General features: G+C 34.5%; 1 protein-coding gene across 6 annotated transcripts in view; it reads right to left on the bottom strand.

Annotated features, from left to right (window-relative positions):
- The window catches only part of LOC135843515 (potassium voltage-gated channel protein Shaw-like), a 761198-nt gene that overhangs the window by 444975 nt on the left and 288815 nt on the right, over positions 1–27408 (bottom strand). The gene's annotated exons all lie outside the window — the stretch shown is intronic.

Here is a 27408-nt window from a genome sequence, read left to right as displayed (position 1 = left end):
ACGACTACGTTATATATTGGGAGACCTATCCTTAGGTATATAGGATTCGTTTGACATGTGGAGCTTTTATACGAGTCCTTAATTAACGCCAAATCCTTTACGAGATGAGCTAATCTCGTCATATGTCGTCTTTTCAAATGATACGAAGATGCTTCTCGAGCGTCAGTCCGGCAATTGCATCTGAATATTTGGGAATGAAAATTTTCATTTTTTTTTTTTGTTTTTATTTTCTGCAAATTTTCGTTTTTTTTTGTTCTCTGATTCCGGTTTCCGTTTTCGTTCTCCAACAACCCTGAATCTAACAATCATCATACCAACTTGGCAACATTGGCTGCAACTGGTTGAAATGAGATTTCAGCATTATACAGTTTTTTGCAAGACTTCAAAACACCATTTTTGTAAAATGGAAACTTTATTGTATCGCTCGTAATTTTTTAATTAAAATGTCTCGAATTAGGGAGAGCATTTCGTCTACGCTGAACAGTGAACAGCTGCAGTTTTCGATCGTTAACAATTTTGTTTTTTACATGCGATTCGTAATAAGTAAGTAAAAATCCACTTTTCAACCATGTTTGAATTTAAATGCTGTGTTCAAGTATGTTTAAAAGTATTCCTTTTTGTTTTAGGTAGGTTGTTAGAGCGTTGAAATTCCACGTCCAGCGAGCCCAAAACGACTTACCTATTTGTTGAAAAAAATTGTTCGCCTCTTTTTTTGAGGAATTTACTCAAATTTGAGGCGATATTTTGGAGAAATTGGATTATGATATGGGTAATTCTCAAAAAAAAAGGTCAATTTTGATGTGCATAATTTTGAAAAACAAAAATTATTTTTTTGGAAAATTTCAAGTGGGAATCATCTGTATAGGTGTCCCAGATCCCTTTTTTAGTGTCAGCCTCAATTCAATCCCCCCACTGTGGGCCCTGGCCCCCCTAAAACGGCGATAATTAGGATTCGACCCTCATCGATGTGTAATATGTCAATTACTCGTAATATGTTTCCGAGGTCGTAGAATTCGAATCTGGAGTTATTTTTTTTGTAGAGGCGGAGAGGGGAGGGGTGGGGAGGGAGAAAATGTCAAATTTTGCTAATATTATCGTGTATAAGTCGATTAACGTTTTTAAGGCCGCAGAGTTCGAATATGGACTTATTTTTTGGTAGGGGTGGTGGTGAGGCGTAGGGAGGGGTAAAATGTCAAATTTTGCTAATATTATCGTGTAATATGTCGACTAGCGCGATAAAAGTACAGTAGTCTGAAATTTGGCCAAGTCGAAGGACAAATGAACACTGCACAACTACAAGCCGAAAGACAATCTCAACGTTTTTTCGTTTCTAGCCTTACTTACTGGACATTATTTGATTTTAAACACGTAATAAATGTTTACTTATCATGTAGAATAACTTCCCTTTCTCAATTATCGTTTTTGGCGGGTTCATTAGGGTAAATAAAAACGCAAGCCGAAGGACACAGATTTTACGAAATATCAAAACTTCACAGATAAGTACGATCAGAACGAGATGTAATGTAGTTTTTGAAAAAAAACGGTGCGGGGTAACATTTCTATGAGAACAGTGAACTAGTGCAGCCACTCGCCAGAAAAAAATGTTGATTGGGAAGCTACCAAAAATAATTGAAAATTGCTCTAAAATTTGCGCAAAAAGTGTGTGACAGTTTTCAAATATGAAGTGTGAACTTCCTATGGACTTATTGCAATTGCAATTTGCACAATAATGGACCTTCGTGTTCTATGATAATCAGAATGTGTCAATTTTTCCAAAAAAAAAGAAGTTCATGACACTTTATAACATTCATTTTCAAAAACATGGCTGTGACAGCCAAGTCGAAGGACATTTGGGGTATAAAATCGAATGTACACCAATGAACCAATGAAAGGAGGGGCTAAAAATCTCAATACCATAGTGAAATGTGTGGGGGGTGATCCTTGAATGGACCAAAAAAAAAAATCATGTTTAAATCGTTGAGAAATTTGCCATGTACACGATTTTTACCTTTTATTGAGAATTACCCATTTGGGAATGAAAATTCTGTTTCGTTTTTTTCATTTTTCATGAATCGACTAGTTTCTCATGAAAATATAATTCATAATACTATTACCGGATATCAACTGGTTAGGTTAAGGTAAGATAATATCTTTGTTGATTTTAGTCATTTCCTGATTTAGAAGATCTAATGAGAGAAATTATCATTGACGGGTATAATAATCCTGCAATTATAAACACCGCCCAAAAAAATTATCATTGAAATAATTAATCATAAAGTACTGAACTCGATTCAGTTCAAACTAGAACCATATACCTACCACGGGTGACCCAGTTATGAGTGTGATCTTTTTATCATTTTTTCATTATTTTAATTTTGAATGGCAACAATTGCAACAATTCAATCTAGATGTGAAACGAAAGTGCTCTACGTGAAAAATGCATAGAACCAAAGTGCTAGGTATGCTGTAATATCATATATATAAAGCTACAAGAAAAAAAGTTCCGCGATTTTTCATTCCGCCCCTATTATAGCAAGAAATCTGATTTTTTTTTTAAATAGAAAGCTCTTGACGAGTAGATGATGCCAAAAATATAGAGAAGGGTCAATTTTGATTTTAGGACCCCCAATTTTGGGGGGGGGGAGGTGCTAAATTTGAGATATCAAAATTTCGAGAAAATTGTTTCTTTTAAATCTTATTTGAACCTCAAATCCAAAATTTGAACTTTTTTGGACCCATAGAAGGAAAGTTATGCCCCAAAAAGTGGATTTTGAAAATTTTTGGACCCCCCTCTCCCCCCAATTTTTTTGGTAATTGAATTACAACTACAACATCTTTCATCATATGTTACTCGCACTTCCTAGCCCAGCTTTAAACTACTTTGAACCATTAGGGGGGGAGGTACAGCATAAAAACCAAAATTGGACAATCACAAGTTTCCATTATCCGATTTCAATTTTGAAAAAACGTATGGTTGTATTTTCACAACAGAAAATTTGTGTAAAAATTTCAAAAAGATTGATCTATAAATAGGCGCGCAAGAGAGAGTTATTTTTTTGAAAAATACGGGATTTTGGAAATGTTTTGGAACGTTTCAGTGCCGAGATTCCGCGGTCGCGCAGCCGTGTTGTTGTAGTATGTTGGTGTATGGACGAGGGTTGTTGCGGGAAGGGATGAGGTGTACGTTGGAAAGAAAGCGGTTTGGTGAGACTGTACTGTTGGTGGAGAGAAGAGAAAGGGGTTGCGACGTCTCCTTACTGTAACCGACTAACCGTGTCTTCTCACCTATTCATTTATCTCGAGTTAATTTTTTCTTTTTTTTCATCGTAAATTCTATATTTTATGTCCTTTAATTATTACTTCATTGCATTTCAATCGAATAAACGGGCAACTTTTTGACAAAGATATACTTATTATTTTTGAAAGATCCAATTCACTTACAAAAAACCTAAATACATCCTCAGAAAGAGGAAAAAATAGCGAACATGATTTCGTAACATAAACTTTGCGCAATTATAACAACCAAACGAAATAATCATTTGTCATTTCTCAATACGTTTCAAAATACGATCAATTTACGATCAATTTAATAGCAGCCTGGCCTATGTCAGATTTTGCTTTAGTGGTTGAGAAAATTGTTTAGTTTCTCTCACGTGGCGGTGTGTTTATGTATAATAGGCCGCGAATCAACAGGGGAGGGGGTTGTATTTGCGGTAGTGACTGCAGATAAGAATGCTGTCGCCTTGAGTGCATGAGTCAGGGTAGCTAATGTAAAGATGAACCCATATGACCCCAAATGGCATGTTTGTGCAGGTATACTTACGTTTTTTGTCAAAATAAGTTATACCTGCATCTACTTCCGAACAACAAGTTCCAAGAAATTATCTCGACGACTGAAAAGAAAGAATAGGCATCTATTGATTCCTATTGCTTCCAGAGCACCTAATACACGATCTTCCTCTCTTTTTTTGCATACTATATACATGAGCGATGCATGCAAAATACTTGGAATTTCTTTTTATTAACTGGCAAGAACACTTGATATCTATAGTATAAAGCTACAAGCAAAAAACGAGCAAAAAAGTTCAGCAGGCTCTCATTCAGCCCCAATTACACCTAGGAAGCTAATTTTTTTTTAGTAGAAAGCTCTCGACGAGTACCTGATGCGAAAACTATAGCGAGGTCCAAATTTTGATTTTTAGGGCCCCAAATTTAGGGAAAGACACCCTAAAATCAATTTAAAAAAATTTTGGAAATACGTTTTCTTCCAAATTGCATTTTGAACCAAATCCCAAAATTTGAATCGATTTGGTCTCATACAGGGGGAGATATGACCCAAAAACCAATTTTTGGGCCCCCTCCTCTAAATCTATGAAAACTGAACCGATTTTGCTCATTTTTGTTTTAAAATCTTCCTTATAACGTGTAGATATGTTATAGAACATTTTGAATTCAAAATTTTTTAGTTTAAGCATGTAAAATTAAAAATCAAAAAAACATTATTTTGAACAATTTCAACTTTGAACTTCAAATTTCTCGGGCGAATATTTCTAATTTGCTAAGCATTTTATTTATTATCAAAATAGTAGTAAACAAAAAATCCAACTTATAATCCTCAGCGAGTATTTCTGTTTTTAATTAGTCATTTTGCTTAGTAAGTTGTAAGGAAAGGGATTTGGGGTCAAGATTGAAAAAGCGAGTTCTGAGAGAGAAAAGGGCGAGGGAAGGGGGGTTTGGGGGCGCAGCCCCCAAGAGCGAGTTCCGAGGGCGAAGCCCGAGGAACGAGTACGGGGGTTGGGCCGCGAAGCGGCCAGGGGGCGGAGCCCCCTAGTAGTACATATTATTGTTACAGCGTTGAATTTCCCCGTCTAGCGAACCCAAACACGACTAATTTGCAGAAAAAAATTGTTCGTCTCATTTTTTGAGAAATTTACTCAAAGTTGAGCCGACTAAATTCGTGAAGAGGTTCTCCTCCTGGAGGGAGGGGGCAGCGGCGCACCTAGAGATGAAAAAAATTAACACGATACGTAGTACAACTTTCTCAACAAGAGTTCCTTTCGAATCTTAATATTGTACTTGCAACTAAGAGTGACCATTTGCTGATTGCAAAAGGGTTTTCACTTTTCGCTTATTCATTGTTATCAAATTATTTTACTCCAATGTTCAGAGTTTCAACTTTTGTCTTTTGGTATTTATATTGCGAGTTCTTTTTCACTTGCAGAATGAATCATTGAATGAAATATGGTTGGTTTTTTTCTTTCAAACATTGAATAAAATTTTAAAGAAAAAACTTGAAAATAATTTGCGTTGGTGCGTTTTTTTTTCTTTTTCATTGTAGCTCAACAAGCTAAAGCTTGGTTTTATAGGCTTTCAGCTGAAGGTGTAATACACTGAGGTAATTCAAGTAATTCTCATTACTAGAAATTTCAGCAGCCATGGTCGATGTGGAATTCGAGCAAATCAACAAAAATTTTCAACTTACACCAAATTACCAATAATTACCACGAATTAACAAAAATTACTACTATTACCGGAGATTACGATAATCTTACCCTACCCTTAATCACCATTAATTATCCGTAAATACAATAAATTACTCGTAATTACTGTAAATTACCCCTATTTACCCAGTGTTACCGGTAATTACAGTAAATTACCAGTCATTGCCATGATTGTTATAAAAAGTTGAGCGAGTACTTACATAGGTTTTGCAGGAGTAAAAAAAATCTGTATTTCATGCACTCTAATCTTAAGACGTCAATCGAAGCTCTCCCTTAAACGAGTAGATAGATATGAAAGCTCAAAGTCCAATGCACTTGAATATTCACTCCTATTCAATCTTGAAATCGGAATAGAATGAAATTTTGAGCAGGTTGCTTGAGTATAAAAAAGTGATCTCCGATTTACCCCTTACGTTAGAGCTTCAGTTCGACTCTGTAGCTTCACCTGGTCCAAAAAGTTCTAAAAGCTCAAACTTCGAACTTTCATAACTTACAGCCAATAAAAAGCTATACAGAGTCGAACAAAAGCTCTCACTTTTCCATCCTCAAACACCCATGTGCTTCTGCTCATTCAAAATTACATTCTATTCCAATTCAAAGGCTACCGAAGTTTGAACTTTCATCTATTGATCCATGAAAGGGAAAGCTTCGATTAAAGACTTCGATTGCAGAGCATGAAACGTAGACTGTTTTTCACTCATAAAACACCTACGTACTCGCCCATTTTTTCGAGTTATTGAATAAAAACGATGAAAAAATAGATGTCTCCGATGAAACGCTATGCACTCGTATGCAGACTTCACATTTACGAGTGGAGTGGAGTGTGCTTGTAATCTCACAACAGTGATCGACCCCAGAAGAGCACAAAACGCGTTCAAGGAAGAGCGTAAGAACAAAATTACGAGTCGGCGAGCCTGGCGAGGGAATCATCGCTTTCGAGGATTGGTTCGATATTTCATCATTGGGGGGAGGAGGCAGAAAACACCCCGGAATTGTTGCATGAGGTACGAAACTTCATTACAACATTTGCAAGCGTCATACACCTTTGTTTATGGAGGTTGCATACCTCTCAACAATATGCTCGTCATCAAATTATGTAGTTCAAAAAGTTATCGATCTTTGAAAATTGAGTTTCAATATTTCCAGCCAAAATCTCAAGCCTCCGGCGAGATTCGTTGAAACTGCTCCAGATGATAAATAATTTGAAAAAAGTTCTGTACTTCACAAGCTTCAACAAATTCAATCGAGCAGAACAGAAGAGTTTTTGTTTTCTGCAATTTCGTTTGTTCCTGAAAATTTTCTAACTTGGCAACACTGGCTGCTACTGGTTGAAATACGATTTTGTTTTTTACATTTGCTCCGTTGGTGGGACCCACGGATTATATCATTTATGGGACTGATGGAACAGCAGTGCCGTGGAAATGAACCATCTACTCCTGAAAGGGTAAGTTTGATCTTCTATTTCACTGTTACTCTTATTGTTACAAAAAACTTAATTCATAGGACGCGGAGACAATTGAGAGAGTATTCAGCCCATCTCAGTGGAACGCCATTACTCGTGATCTGGATATCTTATGTACCACCGCGAGAAAACGCCACTGCTGTGGAAGCTGCTAGAATAGCAGTATCAGCGATTCGTAAGAAAAATCCTCTTTTCAACCATGTTTGAATGTTGCTTTTCATCGCATCTATCAAAAAATCCAGTTTTTTTTTTTGCCAAAATAACTGTAAAAAAATCTTACTTTTCGTTAAAACTGCACAAAAGTGTGTTTAAAAATTTTCTAGTGAAATTTTTAATCCTCCAAATGACTCCCATCTCCTCCTGTTGCCCAAAAAAACAAAACAAAAAGTGAAAATTGATAATTAGAAGACAGCCAGGAATCATTTTATACACATTCCCAGTTGATGAATATTAAATTGACTGAAATCCAACACAGAGTAGTACCTACTCCATTCGTTTACAAATTGTATTCTCTTACGATCTTTTCATTACAAAATTTTCATAAAATCATTGTCAAAAAAAGTTATTCAACGAACAACTGTTTAAACTAGCACCCTAGTTTTGGCGTGACTTGGGCCTGATAAGCATTGTTGCCAGATTTGGCAGTCCCGCCCTGTTTTTTTCCATTGTAACTCACAAGCTGAAGCTTGGTTTTTAGGATTTTAGCTGAACATGTAATACCTACATATGCTGAGGTACTGTCAAACCACCTAATTTCGGATACAACTTTTTAACAAATAAAAAGTAATCAGTGGAAAAAAATGAAACCTGGAGTATGCGTACTTCTTATAAATTTTCTGGTAGAAAATTGTTCATTTTTCTTTTTGATTTTGTTTTTATTGATCAAAAACCCGGTGTTCGAAATCAAGCTAGAATCACGAATTACTCGTGATTATTTACTGCAATGGGCAAGTTTTCTAATTTTCAAATTGTAATCTTGAAAGCATTTTGTTCAACTACTCAAAAAGTTGAGCGAGTACATTACATAAGTAGGTTTTTCAGGAGTAAAAAATAATCTGCATTTCATGCTCTACAATCTCAAGACTTCAATCGAAGCTCTTCCTTGAACGAGTCGATAGATATGAAAGTTCAAAGTCCAATGTATACGTGAGTATTCACTCATACTCGATCTTTAAAACGGAATAGAATGAAATTTTGAGCGAGTAAAAGGTTGCTCGAGTATAGAAAAGTGATCTGCGATTCATTCCCCAAAATTTGAGCTTTTGTTCGACTCTGTAACTTCACCTGGTTAAAAGTGCAAAAAGTTGTATAAGTTCAAACTTCGAATTTTCATAATTTTTGGCCAGTAAAAGCTACTGAGTTGAACGAAAACACTCAGACTCGCGTTTTCATCCTCAAGCACCCATGTGCTCATTCAAAATTACATTATATTCCCATTTTAAAGGCTAAGTACGTAAGTACTCGCGCACACCGAACTTGGAACTTTCATTTCTAATCGATCCATGAAAGGGAAAGTTTCGATTAAAAACTGCGATTGTAGAGCATGAAAGGTTGATTGATTTTCACTAAAAAAACACCCAGGTGCACACTTCTCAGCGCACAGTTTGCTGAAGAGTGAATAAGGACGCATATTTGATTTGTGTTCCATTCGACGTTCAAAGTTTTAACTTCCGTCTTTGGGTACTTAATACTTATATTGCGAGCTCTCTTTCTCATATTATGTAGATTGAATAATTGAGCGAAAGAGCATTGTTTTTATTTCAAAAATGAAATCAAATTCAAAAAAACTTGAAAAATATAACGACAAAAAATTGTAATCCACGTCCAAATAAAATTTTGACTAGTCAAAAAAATTATTGCCTGGAAAAATAAAATGATTCCTCGCCAAAAAAAAATTTCCAGAAAAATAACTAATTTTGTAACAAAAAAATGAACCAATTAAATTTTACGAATGCGGAGTCTTTCATTTTTTGGAAAAAAAAAACTCCTTTTTTCAAGTTGAATTAGAAAAAGTTTGTCTTTCTTTCAGAAATTGCTTAAGACCAGAAAAGTGAGCGGAATTATGGATGGTCAAACAGTCCCATGCAGTCACTTACACGTTTGAGTATCTGAAAACCATCGCGACCAAAGTGGACGTAAGTAAAAATGAATGGTGAAATTTTGTAGGTAGATGGAAAATACATAAAACGTTTTACCATGAACTTTTTTTTGTTGTTTTTAGGGGCCATACCTAACGTAAAAAATTAAAAGAAATGATTTATGAAAAGACATACAACCAGTGTATTATGATACCTATTCCGCCTATTAAAGATAATTCGAAGAAAGATAATCGACTCAAAGTAACTATTACGTATGACCCGCTATGACAAAACCGACCATTTCGACGAAAAAAAGTTTCCAAAATAATGACGTTTGAAATGAATTACAAGGGTTAAAAGATCAGATTTTTGAGGAAAAAACATTTTTGAAATTTCGTCGAAATGGTTTTCATGAGTAAAAAATAATCAATTAAAACAACATGTTATAGTTTGTAAGCCTAAATTATCCATATAAATATAAGCTAATTGATAGCTTAATATACGAACACCGTTTATTCGTGAATAAACCTATTCGAGAGTTGTGTTTCAATCTGGTACAAGAACTCACCATACCTACACCCAAATCCATAAGAAACCACCGAAGACAACGCGGTGCAGCGCCCAAAAGTAGATTACTGGGCTGGAATTTTGGAGCGAAAATGCATCAGTCAAAGGGAATTTAAAATTGGGAATGTTGTCTCGATATCAACATTAATGAATGATATATTTCACAGAAACGAAGGATTGTCGGAAAAATTCGAAGAATCATTAAATGGTACAGTAGAAGAATGTGCCCTGGTGGATAAATTCGCTGCTGATTTTCGCCCCCAGACGAAAAGAGATTAGACGTCGATTAATCACTTTTGGCTTGTAAATATCTTTGCACCGGATGGAAGGAGTATTACAGATACAGATATACCACGACAAAAGTAAGAAAGGTGGAACGGTGTGTCTGAATATTACCCATTTTTTAATAAAAAGAAACGAAAGAAGTACAGACGAAGAAATAATCTCTATGTTCGAGGCGGTTAATGGAGGCACGCTGTTACCAGTTAAACATTCGTTTGTGGATGAAAACAAAACAAAACCAGTCGCCAACTCTTCATACAATTTACGAAGAAAATAAAAAAATAAAAATACAACACGTAAGTACTGAAAATATTGTATAGTATTTCGGAAGGTTTGTCACAAGAAATGCAGGCCAGTAAACCAGAATATGACAAAAATAGAGGGACGCTATTAATTAGATGTTCGACAAAGATTGATATTTTGCTTAACGAAGATGGTTTAGTACCCTCGAATTTACAAGTAAATTTACCAGCTGGATATAGAGCTAAACTGTCACCTTCCGAGAGGTTCGACGGTAATAAAAACTACGAATTCTATGGCAAGAAGAATATACTTGGGCCCAACGATCTTCAGAGTATTGAAGCAAGAATCAAAAATCAATCTAGATACTGTCCTTGAGAATTGAAAGTATCGACGTCAACAGCTTATGAATGGAGTGGAATGCGCTTGTAATCTCACAACAGTGATACAATTAGGTACATACATTGTTTAACAACAACATTAAGAGTTGCCGAGTCTGGCGAGGGAATCACCGCTTCCGAGGATGGGTTCGATATTTCATCATTGAGGGAGGGGGAGAGGCAGCACACATCCCGGAATTGTTGTATGGGATACGAACCTTCATTACAACATTTGCAGGCACCATACATATTTGTTTATGGAGGTTGCATACGTCTCAACAACATGTTCGTCATCAAATTAGTTTAAAAAGTTATCGATCTTTGAAAATCGAATTTCAATATTTTCAGCCGAAATCTCAAGCCTCCGGCGAAATTCGTTAAAACTGCTCCAGCCAGTATTTCATATTCGTTTCAGAACATCTACTGTAGCTATTATTATTTCAAACTCGTATTTTGTGTTTTATTTTCGTAATTTGAACGGATATTATTGAAACATGTGGTGCATATGTACGTTTCTGAGATGGTTAAAGACGTTATTCTTAGAATCGAGAATTATAAAGCTCTACGTAATAATGTCAGCTAGACTTTTAATGACTGTCGACATGTCAACCATCATAAATTTACGTGGGTATATAGAATAATTGTAGTGTTTATGAAAAACAAAATAACAAGCACGTCATCAGTTACATGAGTAAAGAGCTTTCTGATTGGTAACAATATGAGCGAAAAATCCGGGATTTTTCTAGGATATTGACAATGCATTTAGAAAGAAAGGTATAGGTAAATATGATTGCAAGAAAGTTTTTGCATTTTGTTCAAGTAGGTACAGCAGCTTTATCACCGGAAGTATCTTTCAAGGGAAGATTTACGCCCCTCAAAAAAGGAGCATTTTTGAAAATATCGTGGTACATATTTTCACTCTAGTCCCTACTCAACCTGTTCTGGGAAAAATTGGCCGGTCCCAAATTATGATATTCGAGATTTCGCATCGACTCATGCCATTGCTTTCAAAATCTAAGACCACTTTTACGAAGAAACTGGGGCGGTAGACAATTTTCAAATTGTTAATTTTAGAATAAATTATCGTTTCTGAAAAAAATGAGGCCTATTTTTCTTGAAAATGACGCTTGAATTATGCCATAACACTGAACGATAATCATTATATAACTGAAACGAGGAGAAAATGTTGAAATGCGACGATGCCAATTTTTCGTTAGCTATTTGTGGCCAAATTCGAAAACTCGAAAAATTTTGATAACTTTCCGCGAGCGTTTCTGAATAAATTGAGTGCTTTCTTCAAATTTGAGAAAAGGATGCTTTGTTGGAATTTTTCACCAACAGTATTATTATTGTTAGGGCGTTGAAATTTCAGGTCTAGCGAGCCAAAACACACCTAATTTGTAGGAAAAAAATTGTTCGCCGAATTTTTTGAGGAATTTATTCAAATTTGAGGCGATATTTTGGAGAAATTGAGTTATGCTATACACTGGATTGAGACGATCCACGACGCATGATTTGCAACTAGGGATGACTATTCGCTGATTGCAAAAGGGGTTTTCACTTTTCGCTTATTCATTGTTTTCAAACAAATTATTCTACTGCGACGTTCAAAGTTTAAACTTTCGTTTTTTGGTATTCATATTATTATTGCGAGCTCTCTTTCTCAATTTTTCAGATTGAATCATTGAAAGAAAGAGTGTTCTTTTTTTTTCCAAAAATGAAATCTTTAAAAAAAATAGAAAATTACAGGCTGGAACCGCTGCTAACGGCAACGCCGCATTTTTGTGATTATTAGACCCAGACAACACATTGTTGTTATGGCGAAATGTGCGTTTTTTGAAGTTTTTCGTTAATATCTTTTTATTACATTTTATAAAAATTATTTGAGCAAGTTTCAAAAGAAAATTAATTCTATCGAATGATACGTAGTTACTTTTGAATTTTACTTCATAAGTAAGCTCATAAGTTGGGAAAATGTTACATCAATTATTGAAGATCCTCTATTATCACGTAATGAAGCGATTATTCTCATTTAAATTATATTATCGTTCGAAAGAGCATAAAAAATGCTACATTTTGAACACAACGCATGTTGAGTCATATACTATGTAACGGTAATTGAAATAATTGACACTCAAATTTTCCATCGAAGACGTTCTCAAAAATAAGACAGATAACTTGAAACTTATAGTGTTCAAAATGTAGCATTTTTTATCCTCTTTCCAACGATATACTCGTAGTTTTTTATAATAACTTAAATGAAAATATTCGCTGCAATTATATAGTGATAGAAGACAGCCAGCAATCATGTTACACACATTCTCAGTTGATGAATATTAAATTGACTAAAATTCAACAGCGAGTACACCATTATAGATTACAAGTTTTCATAAAATCACCGTCAAAAAAAGTTATTTAACGAAAAACTGTTTAAAACAGCAACGGGTCCATTTAAAGGCATGTTAACTTTGGCCTAATAAGCATTGTTGCCAGATTTGGCGGTTCCGGCCTGTTTTTTTTTTTTTTTTTGTTTTTCCATTGTAACTCACAAGCTGAAGCTTGATTTTTAGGCTTTTAGCTGAAGAACATGTAATACACATGCTGTGGTACTGTCAAACCCCCTAATTTCAGACACAACTTTCTAACAAATAAAAAGTAAACAGTGAAAAAAATGAAACCTGGTATATGCGTATTTCTTATACATTTTCTGATAGAAAATTGTTCATTTTTTCTTTCGATTTTGTTTATATCAATCAAAAACCTGGTGTCTGAAATTAAGCGATTTGACTGTAAATTCAAGTAATCCATCGTGATTAGAATTTTAGCAGCCATAGTCGATGTCGACTTCTGCCAAATGTAAGAGATTTTTTGAATCGGTGGCACCATGGATTCAGCATTACCAACAAAATGAATGCGTTAGGAATCACTCTCGTAATTAATTACTTTCTGTAATTGGCAAGTTTTCCAATTTTCAATTGTAATCTTGAAAGCATTTTGTTCAATTACTCAAAAAGTCGAGCGAGTGCATAGGTTTTTCAGGAGTAAAAAATAATCTGTATTTCATGCACTATAATCTTCAGACTTCAATCAAAGCTCTCCCTTAAACGAGTCGATATGAAAGTTAAAAGTCTAATGTACGTGAGTATTCACTGATACTCGATCGCCCTAGTAGCACAAGCGACAGATAATATCGACAAGGGAATTTATCGACAAAAAATCGGAAGGAAATCTTAAGATGTATATTCGATATTTAATAGATAATTTCATTTTTGGAATGAAGATTAGTATAAACGTGATCGATTAAATATCTGAAAGTTATAGTTTTCAATAATGATACAATAATATTACGATATGTGGCGATTACATATCGAAAAATTATCGGAAGTTAATCGAAATCGATATCTAGTAGATTAATTGACGACACCATCATCCAACATAACTGACAGAAAATCGTTTAATACTCGTTTCAGATTTACTGACGATTTTGACTGTTTATATCATCGACAAAAAATTGTGAATTTATCTTTTTCAATAATGATTCGATAATATTACAATATGTGGCAATCGCACATCGAATAATTATCGGAAAGTAATCGAAATCGATATTCAGTAGATAAATTGACGACACCATCATCCAGTATAACTGACAAAAAATCGTTTAATACTTGTTTTAAATTTCCTGTCGATTTTGACTGCTTATAATATTGACAAAAAATTGTGAATTTATCTTCTTCGAGAATGATACGATAATATTACGATATGTGGCGATTACATATCGAATAACTATCTGAAGTTGATCGAAATCGATATCCAGTAGATAAATTGATGATACCATCATCCAATAGAACTGACAGAAAATCTTTCAATAATTGTTTCAATTTTCTGTCGATTTTGACTGTTTATATCATCTTCAAAAAATCGCGAATTTATCTTTTTCGATAATGATACGATAATATTCCGATATGTGGCAATTGCATATCAAATAGCAAAAAATAATCACCCAGTCTAAATTTCAAGTGCTAGAGTGCATTTTTCGATTTTTGCTAAATTTTTGAAAATTGAATTTAAGTCAAAAATGCGGGAAAAAAATCAAAATTTCACCACATTGACCTAGAAAGCTGAATTTAGGATTTCGAGTAAATTTTAGATTTCCTACTCTGTTTGGTAAAATTTTATGAAAATTGTAAGCATTTGAAAATCTGTGGAAGACTCCAGTAATTTTCAAAAAGTCGCTGGAGGATCCAAAACGGCTTAAAATCCACCAACAGTCAACTTAATGGCGTGTTGAAGTCAGTTTACAGAATCGAATTCGACTTTCCAACGGCGTTTGATGAAATGTTGAGGGAATTTCAAGTTTTAAAAATCTGCTGGAGGCTCCAGAACTGCTTGAAAAGGTTTGAAACCGTTTCCAATCGATTTGGCAGATCGAAAATAGGGCATATCTCAAATTTCAGCTTTCTAGGTCAATATGGTGAAATTTTGATTTTTTCATGCATAATACATAGGTACAACTATAATTATGTAAATGCTCTATTTTACCTTACTTTCATAGGGACTAGGTGGCTCAGTTAGTTAGGTAGTAGATTTAGGTGTTAGGGGACCCGGGTTCGAACCCCCCCTGGGTCAAAATTTCAAAAGTGGATTTTAAGCAAGACAAGTAGAAGTTAGTCACTCCAGCAGGAAAAAATTCTAGAAAAATTCGTTTTTCTATTTTTTACAATTAGTTTAAAAGTGAATTTATTCAATTGCTTTCGATTTGCTTTCGATTTTCTTCCGATTCCAGCCTTACTTTCAATAAAACCGAATAATTATCTGCTAAAAATCTAGTATTCATCTGTCGATGAAGTATCGATATGTAGTCTATTTTTTTAAAATTGGATTTTCTGCTGATTCTTCCTTTAGATATTCTCTACAAATTATCGATGAAAAATCGAATTCGAAAAAGTACCCGAATAGTTCCGCAAAAATCGAGTGTTTATCGGTCGATAACATCGGAAAATTTTCGACAAAATATTGTTAACAATACTCTGTCGATAATTTTCCGATATATCGATCGATAAACACTCGATTTTTGCGGAACTATTCGGGTACTTTTTCGAATTCGATTTTTTGTCGATTTTCTTTTTCCATAATTTGTCGATTGTGCTACTAGGGATCTTTAAATCAGAATAGAATGAAATTTTCAGCGAGTAAACAATGACTTGAGGATAGAAAAATGATCTAGACGATTCATCCCCTACAATTTGAGCTTTTGTTCGACTCCGTAGCTTCACCTGGTCAAAAGTTCAGAAAGTTGTAAAAGCTCAAAACTTTGAACTTTTTGATTATAACTTTTGGCCAGAGTAAACGCTACACAGTCGAACGACAGCTCTCATTTTTCCATCCTCAAACACCCATGTGCTCACTCAAAATTACATTCTATTTCAATTTAAAGGCCAAGTATTCGCGCACACCAAACTTTTGTTGTTTTTTTGTCAAATTTTTGCTAATAAAAGAAAGAGACCAAGCCGATGTCGTAAACCATGGGAAAAATTTCGAACTCTTGACTCGAGCCTTCACTTATCAACAAGAGAGCAAAAAATTCTGAAATCTGCCAAGAAAATCAAAAATGTTTCATTAAAACTAATTTTTACACGATTCTCCTTCTTCCTGTTCTTCTCGTGTCCAGGACATTCGGATTTCCTTAAATCCTTCCCTTCCATCTCTGCACCAGGTCTTCCCTGCGTTTATTCATTTCTCCCCACAGCTCATCTCTAGAGTATGCAATGTCTTGTGCCACATACGAGGAGGTGGTCGTCATTCTAGCCTAGTGGTTAAATATAATCTCTAACCATGGGTAACACCTGTTCCAGCAGTTCGTGTTGTTCGTGGAGTTCACCGACTGACGGAAATAACCCAGTATTGACAACAAGCCATCAGCTAATCGCTGATTGCAAGAGAGTTTTTGCGTTTTTCAAATCGATTTTCGATTTGTATGAGCGCCGAGCGGCAATGATGATCTACCGCTGCTGCAGCCACCATTACCGAAGGATTCAAATCCTACAGACAATCCTTGAACAGGGTGAACACATTAGGATGGTCCTTATTTTCGAAGTTGGGATTTTCCTCGCTCCCAACCCCCAAAGTGGTAACCTCTTGTGAGAAAATAATTCCCTATTTTTGTTTTTCATTTCGAAAAACTCGGGCTGCGATGGGCCCCTTAATTTTCAAAAATTTCATTTAAAAAAAAATACAAATTTACTGTAAAATTTTAAAATTTTAAATTTTTAAGTTCTGTTATCTCTAAAAAGTCTCTTTTGAGTAAAATGAACTCTCATGACGATTTTAGCCCTCTCCACTGAAAATTTAGCTGACCCCCTAAAATATGTAGCTGAAATTCAATGTAAAATACGAATTTCAGCTATTCTAGGGGACCGACTTGGTTTCCTGGGGATGGGGTTAATATCCTCTTGAGAGTTCATTTTACTCAAAAAAGACTTTTTAAAAGTGTTACCTACCCTAAAACTTATTTTTGAATTTTGCTTTGAAGTTTGATTTTTGAAAATTGAAAGGTCCACCGCAGCTCGAGTTTTTCAAAAATGGAAAAAATAAAAAATAGGGAATTATTTTCTCACCAGAGGTCGCTACTTTGAGGGTTGGGAACAACAGAAATCGCAATTTTTCTTTTGATATGTATTCAAGGACCACCTTAGTGAACATTGTAGTAAGTTTGGTTTGCATCTCACAGACTTTGCCTCAATTCTACAAAGACCCATCTTATTGCTTTTCGTAACAGAGGGGAAATGGATATTAGTGGAGCATGCTATCTTCATGAGAACAATTGTAGGGGGGTTTTCCTCTTGTGACTGTGAGCTTTTTTGGGTCAGGTAGAGAGTGTCTCATATCTTGGTATCAAAATTGATTCTAAATTAATGTGGAAAGAGCAAAGTTTAGGCATACAAATCAAATTCAGAAAACTAAATTATCTTATCCACTATATTGGATCTTCATTTTAAACCCTATCACATGTTGAAAATTTATTATTCGTTATATCACTCGGTATTGCAATATGGAATTATAGTTGGGGGGGGGGTGTGTGTGTGCAGCAGACTGGCATATATAGAGCCCATTGCTCTCTTACAACGTTGAGCTGTTAAGGAAATTGTGGGTTTGAAAAAATGGGACAGTTCGAGTGAGGTTTTTAAAAAACTTAATACTTATATTGAATGTTAGTAATTTGTACAAATATCAGGCAGTAAACTACATAATGAAAAAAAATGATGCGTTTGGGGTTAAGGAAAATGAAAAAAGTAGGCGGGTTTGCAAGCTTGAAGCAATAATACCCTAGTTCCACTTTGGTAGATCCAACAACCAAGCTCCGGCAACACTACCAAGGGCTTTTAACGAAGCTATGGCAAAAAACTAGGTACTTGAATTGTAAAGCTTTAAGAACTGGGCTAATTCAGAATAATTCAAAATAGATAAGTTGATTTGACAGAATTAAACATTTCATTTACATGTGGTATCTGCCCCTCCTTGTAATCGATTTTGTCTCCTACCCTGTCTAAGCTACAGCTTCTTGAGATATCTTCTTGTGGTGTACGTTGGGTGGTCACCCAATGATGTGCTAATATATTATGTTGAATTGTCTCTTTGTATACCTCTTCAACTCTCATCTGCGGATAAGCTATCATCCGAAACTTATTGAATGTCGTCTCACAACTTACACTGTTTGAGATTATTCATCCTTAACTATTTATTTATTTACTTATTTATGTATTATTCCCCCCTCCTCAGCCTACTGGTAAACCTATTTGTGAACCAAAGATTATGTTTTTATCTTGTTTTTTTTTCTCCTACCGCCACCCCCGACCTATCGTAAGCCTATTGTTAAACTACTTTTACATGCCCAATTGATCGATTTTTTTTCTACCTGTCGAATTGATTTTATACTTCATTATTTCTCTGGTCAAGAACTCAAGACTGTAATTTACTTTATTTTTCCTATTTATGCCTTTATGTTAGATCCTTGTAATCGATTTTGTCTCCTACCCTGTCTAAGCTACAGCTTCTTGAGATATCTTCTTGTGGTGTACGTTGGGTGGTCACCCAATGATGTGCTAATATATTATGTTGAATTGTCTCTTTGTATACCTCTTCAACTCTCATCTGCGGATAAGCTATCATCCGAACGGTACATATTACCAACCTCACGAAACTAGCAACGCGCCATCTTACAAAAATGCGTCGTCATACCAAAGCTCCTTCTACCCAAAATAATAAAACCTAGTCTACCTAAACCTATGTCTATTCTATAATGTACCACATACACGTGGGAGTACACCGAATGAGTGAGTGAGCGAAAACTACATGCGTGGCAAAACAACAACGATGGTAGCGCATTTTCGAGCTTTTACATGAAAAATTGAATACGCTTGTCAAAAATGTCGAGTATTTGTCATATGCGGTTTAATACGTTTATTTGTAACTGTCTCATAAACTAAATCTCACTTCGTTTGGGCATAGAGAGAGAAAGAGAAAACAAGATGCTCGTTTCTGTGTGTTAATACAACATACAACATAGTGTAGAGGTAGGAACTAGGAACACGTATGTGTATACCTATACAGTATTCGTACAGAGTTAGTGTACGTGGGATTTGTAGTAAATGTGTATTTTTTCTATATTTTTTCCCTAGGTGGTTTTTTACCCATTTTTTTTTCATCCTTCTTCGGCGGTGTAATAAAAGGCGTAAATATGAGATCATTTAAGTGTATACACGATCATCATGCCTTATATACTCGTATAATAACGACGTTGCGTAAATTCCACATCTATACGAGCCTCTCAAATGGAAGTGTAGGTTATATACGTATGTACTTATGAGCAGATATGGTCATAACCCTGTATATGGATACGGTGCGTGCTCGTTCAAATATGTATCTCGTATAACCATTTGTTTCTTTGATGTAGGATTTTTATCTCGTATGCTAGAAGGGTTAACAACTCCTCCTGGCGCAGAACTACAAGGTGTTGATGTGTCTTCTGTGCGTAAACTGTAGAGTAAAATTTGTCATAAGGTAGTGAATTTTGGCCAACAATTTTATGTTCAATTGGCATAAAAAGAGACTGTGGTGTTTCTGGCCTTAAAAATTCATATTTTTTATCCCTGCCATTATAAATTTAAAGCGTTAACCGGCCATAGGTAGTATGGCAGGTATGGGAGTGTTTGGTACCAACGTGTAGATCTCGCCGAGGCGAACACGGTGAGCCAATGTTAAGTTGATATTGTATGTTCTATATTATGCAAGTTGAAGTGTAAAAATTGTAAAAGGGTGCGGAAGTTTGGAGAAAACTTTTTCCAGGGATGAAAAGCTACCCGAAAGCTGAAAGCCGAGCAGATGTTTGCACTAAGCCAAAAGCTAGCCAAAAGTTATATTTTTCTTTGACTTTTCAAAGGCTTTTTTGCAGAATTTTATTGAAATCTCTCTAAATTCAGAAGAAACAAAAAAATGAAAAAAATTTCATTCAATTTGATTTTAATGCGATTTAATGAAATGAAACAAAAAAGAAAATAATTCTAGCAGTGAATGTTCTCCACTATCATCAATTATGAAATCAATGTACCTGATCAAATTATTAATTTCCTTATTTTGAAAATTGATGGTGTATCAGCTAGAATTTAAAGTCAAAAGCTTAAAGCTAAAAGAAAAATTAAATATACGAGTAGCTGAAAGCTGTTAAATTGAAAATATAAGGGAAAGCCATTGGAAACCGAAAGTTTGGCTAAGGCTAGCCGCGTAAAAATCGAGATAGTCGAAAGCTAAAGCCAAAAGTTTAAATTTCAAAATTTAAAGCTAACAGTCAAAAGCTGAAGTTTCATTTTAAGGCTTTTCATCCCTGACCTTTTTCCAAGCATACAAAGACACGATGGAATTGTTTTGATAAAAAAATAAGTGTTGTTTTTTAGGATAAAGTATACCTATTATAGAACCTGACACTTAATTTGTCCATCTCCGCGAAACAGTTGGTTGGCAATTGGTTCTTTTCAAAAATTGACAATGACTGAAAGTCCTCAATTAATGGAAGACGATGGAATGCGTCATTTGAGAACCTCCTCGAATTGAAAAATTCATTTGATCAGTTTTCTGTACCATTGAGAAAGAAAAATCTGAACATATAGGCTAATATGCAGATAAAATATACACTTGGCTTTAAAGCGATAATTTTTTAACTTTGAATAAGTTAGTATAAAAAATTCATCAAACTGTTCCCAGTTTCGAAGATGTTGCGGCAGCATCTAGCTACTTTCGTTTTGTCTGATATTGCGAACTCTAGGCCTTAATAACCTGACCCGGAGCTGTTCTATGGGCTGTCGTTCATTAGTAAGTAATTTTGGGTTTTTGATGATTTTTTTCTAAATTGCAGGTAAACTCAAAATCAAACCACCAACTATAAATTTCTGCTCAGTTTACTACCTCAGGGTGTCCACTCATTTCTGGAAATGATTTTCCCTGACTTTTCCAGGTTTTCCAGACCAATTTTTCCATTTTTCCAGACTATTTTTTTCAATTTTCTATGCTCATCCCGTACTTTAATTTTAAAAAAAAATTGGGGGGGGGGTAATTTTTTTTCATAAGCTTCTCATCGAACTGGATACTTCTTCGGATATAAAAAACAGCTCAACTTTGATTATTAACTTTTCTAATTAAAAATGAATAAAACATGCATCGAGTTTGGCCAATTGATAAAATACCTATGTATTCATTTATAACTTCTGAAAATTTTTCTTTTCTTTTTTTGATTTTTGAAGACCTCAAAATGTGAAATTTGTTCATTTCAAAATGAGAGACAAATTGGCCCGAGCGAAGCGAGGGCGAGCACTTTCGAAAATTTTCATTTCAAGAGTCCTGAAAACGAGATTTTTTTTTGAATGCGAGGAGTGTTTATTTTTTGGTTTTTCAAATTTTAATATTGAAATGTATGTTTTTTTGAAGGAAGTTTACTCTTGAAAAAGAAAAGAGAACAGGCTCGAGCGAAGTGAGGGCGGAAGCTTCTGAGAATTTGAGTTTCGAGAGTCATAAAAACGAGGTTTTTTTATGTGAGGACGAGTAGCTTTTTTTTGGCTTTAAAATTTTAGAATATTTGAATTATGTTTTTTTGTTTTTTTTTAAGGAAGTTGATTTTGAAAAATAAAACAGAACAGGCCCAAGCGAGGGCGAAAGGTCTTGTAAATTTGTATGTATTTCGAGATGCTTAAGAACGATGTTTTTTTCGTGAGGAGTTCATTTTTTGGCATAAAAACTTGATTTTTATAATCTAGAAATTTTCATGTTGCCTTTGAAAAAGAAAAGAAGCCCGAGCGAAGCGAGGGCAAAAGCTTTTGAAAATTTGCGTTTCGAGAAGTGAAAAACAGTGTTTTTCTTTCATCACAGGTCCTTATTCAGAATTTTCAATTGATCGTTTTTTCAAAATTCCAGGGATTTTGCGTGAAAATTACGAAATTCCCTGACTTTTCCCTGACTTTTCCAGACCGACCAAATTCCCTGACTTTTCCAGGTTTTCCAGGTTTTCCAGACCTGTGGACACCCTGTACCTTTTATGGAATTATTATTGCCGATACAGAATTTAGTGGTACCTACGTTCTGCAACTCAACAATCTGTTATGAATGCGATAGTTCAAACAAGTTACTATCATTACCGAAGAGCTCATATATGTAGATAATAGTGGTGATCTACAATATCCCGATCAAACGCCCAATTTGTCTTTTTGATTTGTAATTTTGGCTGCTATGTGTTTACAACTTAAGGAATGTGTTTCCATTGAAACCAAATATGTAGATATAAAATTAGTAATTTTGTACCAATTAATGTCATGTTTCTGCTACAATGTGGGCTAATTTTGAAGAAATATTACCTATTAAAGTGATCGCAATAATCCGAAGAAAGAAGTTCCCGTCTCTGTAACTAATAATGTGCCAAGAAATTCAAAGTTGGCCCAGATAACCTTCATTTTTTATTTTTTTACAAATTAGTTGAATAATGAGTATTTTTTGTTGGATGATTTTGAACACGTTTCATAATTTTCTCATTTTATAAATTAGTTACTATGATTCTGAAAAAGCAAAGAACAAGGAATAGAAACAGCTTAGAGTTGATTTAGTTTCTATTTTATCAAAATTCAGCTGTTTTATGGCCTTTTTATGAATGTCAAAAACTTCCGATATAGATATATCGATATGAAACCTTCGATATTTCGACGATATCAATATCCCAAAATATCGATAATATCCCATCATTATTCATAAAGTTGCAAAATTTTTATCTTTGTTTTTATCAACGATTATACCTGTCTAAGAAATTTGTAGTATGTACTTCACTATATTACAGTAAGTAATTTTGGATTTTTTAAGATTTTTCTCTACTTTGCAGGTAAACTGAAAATCAAACCACCAATATAAGTACATACCTGCGGACCTGCGCGAGAGTTTTGAGTTGTAAGTAAGTGTGACTTTCAAACGTCAATAAGTATAAAATTCGAATGGGTGCACAAATATTCACACATTTCCAGTCTTCCAAACCCATTTTGTAATTTTTTATTCCAAATTCAATTGCACTCAAAGAATGACCTTCCATCGAAGAAATTCAATGCAGCTTCTCACCATGTCCAAATGTACTTTGAATAACATAAACAAAGACAGAGTGATGTCGAATCTGCAGTCATTAATGAGAATCGTAAATTCAAAAAGTCAAAGATGAAATGAGGAGCTTGGTTACAAAGTTAGACAAACGCCACAGGGTCGGTTTTGAGAAAAACTATGTTTTTTGTTACAAAAATATACAGCATTGTAAAGGCGGGGGATATTCGACAAATTGTAGTGATGATACTGAGTAACAAAAATACAAAAAATATCCTTCCACCATTGCCCCCCACCACTAATAAAAAGAACCTGAAAATGCACTTGTCTGATTTTGAAACCAAGATGAAGATAATTTGAAATTGAAGCTATCTAGATTAGTTAGGTTTTGATACGTATAGGATTTTTAACCCTCTTTCCATTTCTGAGGTCCCTTAGTTTCAAAATAGTACATAAAAGGTCAAAAAACGTGATCAAAGTTGGGCCTTAGTTTCAAACACGGACATGTGAACATTATCTTAGTTTCAAAATGAGACATATCCTATCATCTTAGTTTCAAAAACAGACATATCCTGGATATGTCTGTTTTTGAAACTAAGACAATTTGCACATGTCTGTGTTTGAAACTAAGGCAAAACTTTGAGCACGTTTTTCACCCTTTTACGTACTATATTGAAAATAACAGACCTCGGCAATGAAAAGAGCGTTGAAAATCCTATAAGAATCAATATCTAACTCGATTTTTATAGAAGTGGCGTTTGTCTAACTTTGTAACCAACCTCCTCAAATATTTCATCACTATAATATTATACACATACAAGATGAAAATTTCAATTTCTTCGCCCACAAATCTGTCAAAAAGCTCTCAAATATCAGAAATCACAAATGAAAATTTTGTTAATTTGGAAATCTGATGATTCAAGGCTTGCTTCTTTTTTTTAAAAAATCCAGCAAATTGTGTAAAAAATGATGAATGACATTTCTTTTCAACTCAACTACAATATTGTTCCCAATTAAGTACCACAACCTTCGACAACCAAAATATTCAAATGACATGTAATATGAGTCTCAACTCATAAATCTCTATCTCATTTCCAGTCAGAATAATATGACCAAATTCACAGAAGGCACTGGTCAGGATTCTACTCGGAGGCTTGAAATTTCCAAATCGCTCACTTTTGAGATAAATTCGTGTTTTGGAAAAATTTTCTACCAAAATAAGTATCATATGGTATGATTTTTGAAACTGGGAGAATATTTTGGAATACAGTATAGTGCCGATGTTTTGGTCACCACTACAGCCAATTTCAAAAAAGAAAAATATCCGAAAATGTCAATTTTATCCAGGGGTTTGAAAGTGGCAATCGTGATCAAAACATCAGCACCACCGAATTACAAAATATTGATTTATTTCTCTATAGTTTCGGAAGTAATATCTTTCTATGTTTGGCCATCATGAATATTTTCATTCTCAAGGCACGAATATACAAAAAAAATACGCGATTTTCGAATTTTCAACTGTTCAGTGGAACGAGACATGGCCGGCCGAGGTCAACGGGACACAGTGGTCCGAAATGAAAAAGTCATAAATCAAATTTTACAGTCAAATCCGTAAAATTTCGGATATGTTTTTTTTTAAAGGTCGCTGAAGTCAATTTAGGCATTTATTTTCCCCTTAACCTTGAAATGAGAGCATGCGGGGGGGCGCAAAACATTATACTTCGAAAAATTCAACATGGTATCGAATAAAAGGTTATTCGGGTCGTTGAAATCAATCTTGGAATTCAAATATATTTAACCACGATGTAGTCCTCAAGGGAGGATTTTGACGCCTAGTAAGTTATCTTTCAATTTTTGAGCCAATGACGTACATATTATACGAGTAGTAGGAAAGCTCCAAATTAAACCACACGTAATTACGGGAGTAGGTACATATTTGGAGTTGTACGCGTGATTTTCAAAACGTCAAAAAGTGTAACATTCAATTACACAAGAACTTGCAAAATAAGCAAAGCCTTACAAACCAATTATTTTTCAAATTTCATTCCAAATTCAATCGTATTCCAGAAAAGTAATCATACACAACACAGTTAATTTCACTTCTGCAAAATGAAAAAATACATAACAGATACCACGATACGCTCAAATATCATGGCAATTACGAAATAGAAAGTCATCAGCATCCATACAGCAGACTAGTCGAATCATGAGGGTATTTTCAGAAGTGAATTGGTTGCTAAATAAATTGCCAGAACCAGAACCTGCACTTAATTTGTCCATCTCCGCGAAATAGTGAGTAGACAATTGGTTCTTTTCAAAAACTGACAACGACTGAAAGTCATCAATTAATGGAAGAAAATAGAATGCGTCATTTGAGCACCTCCTCGGATTAAAAAATCCTTTTGATCAGTTTTCTGCACCATTGAGCAAGAACAATCTGAACATATGATACGCAGATACAATATACACTTGGCTTTAGAGCGATAATTTGTTCCAACTTTGAATAAGTTAGTACAAAAAATTCATCGAACTGTTTCGAGGAACTTTTTGCAAGATCGAACTACAAGGAATTAGAAAAAGAATTCGAGGATATGCGTAACATTGATTATGGCAATTATGTACATAGAAGATGAACAACTCGCAAAATGGAGTGATCTAATCATACATATAAAAATGCATCGCGACTAAAAATCAAAACCATGGGAAATAGAAATCAGTACTTGGACTGTAAGCCACCCACCAAGCTGCGCAGTGGGCTGTCGTTCATTGGTAAGTAATTTTGGATTTTGTGATGATTTTTTTCTGATTTGCAGGTCAACTCAAAATCAAACCACCAACTATAAATTTCTGCTCAGTTTACCACCTTTTATGGAATCGTTATTGCCGAAACAAAAATTAGTAGTACGTACTGCAATATTCAAAAATCTGTTATGAATGCGATTGTTCAACAAGGTACTATCATTACCGAAGAGCTCGTAGATAATGGTGGTGATCTATGTACAATGTCCCGATCAAACGCCAATGCTCAAGAATTCACTCCCAAGGAAATCAGATCATTAACTAGGGTTACCTTCGTTTGCCTTTTTGATTTGTAATTTTGGCTGTAATGTGTTTACAACTTAAGGAATGTGTTTCCATTGAAACCAAATAGATATAATATTAGTAATTTACCAATTAATGTCATGCTAATAATTTTGAAGAAATATTACCTATTAAAGTGATCGCAATAATCTGAAGAAAGAAGCTCCCTTCTCTGTAACAAATAATGTGCCAAAAAATTCAAAGTTAGCCCAGATGACCTTGATTTTTTATTTTTTTACAAATTAGTTGATTAATGATTATTTGTTGATTTTATGATTAGTTTTAGTTGGATGATTTTGAACAAGTTTCATAATTTTTTCTTTTTATAAATTAGTTAGGTACCTACTACTTGTGTGTGTTTTTATGGAAATTATAGATAAGGAATGACAAACTCGCCACTTGGAGTGATCAAATTACAAAATCCATCGTAGTAAAACTACATACTAGACGTTAAAGTGCACTAGTTTTTTTTTCCGGTGCAAAAACTCGGAAGTCTTCGGGTACAGTCGGAAATACTTCGTTGGACTTGTTCTATTTCTCTAGTGTGATAACTGATAACTCTCAAGTCTCAAACTCTGTTCTGCTTCGTAATAAAGGACGTAAAGGTGAAAAAATGAAAATATAAAATGCCATTTCGTACTACATACAAATAATGATTACTTATTCAGCATTTTTCATAATATTAACCGTTGGCGTTAGATGGATAAATTATTATCATCATTTCAAAATAAAGTTGAGCCTGATAGTGTTGATACATATCGTGCATGAACTGTACACACTCCACGAAACATATGTACCTACACAAATTTGGAATATATGAGTTGAAAAACAATTGTCGAAAGCTCGGAAATAAGTAATAATCTGCTTAATTCAACTTGTTTACTGTTTTTTCATATTTTCTTTCTCAGTTCGCGGTGATTTTGTCAATAATCTTCGCCTCTACAGTGATGTGATAGTGGTTTTTCAATCAATTCAACATCAACTATCAAGTCAGTTCATATGAACATCATTAGTATGCTTAGTTGTGGAAAAATAATAAATACTTAACATCAAAAATTTGAATTTGGGAACTGGAAAGAAAAGAACAGAAAGATGACGATGAAAAGATAAATACAAGTTGAACGAAGTACCTCCGACTGTACCCGAAGACTTCCGAGTTTTTGCACCGGAAAAAAAAACTAGTGCACTTTAACGTCTAGTGT

The sequence above is a fragment of the Planococcus citri genome, chromosome 4 (genome assembly GCF_950023065.1).
Source record: "Planococcus citri chromosome 4, ihPlaCitr1.1, whole genome shotgun sequence".
NCBI lineage: Eukaryota > Metazoa > Arthropoda > Insecta > Hemiptera > Pseudococcidae > Planococcus > Planococcus citri.
This window is presented reverse-complemented; position numbering and strand designations above follow the sequence as displayed.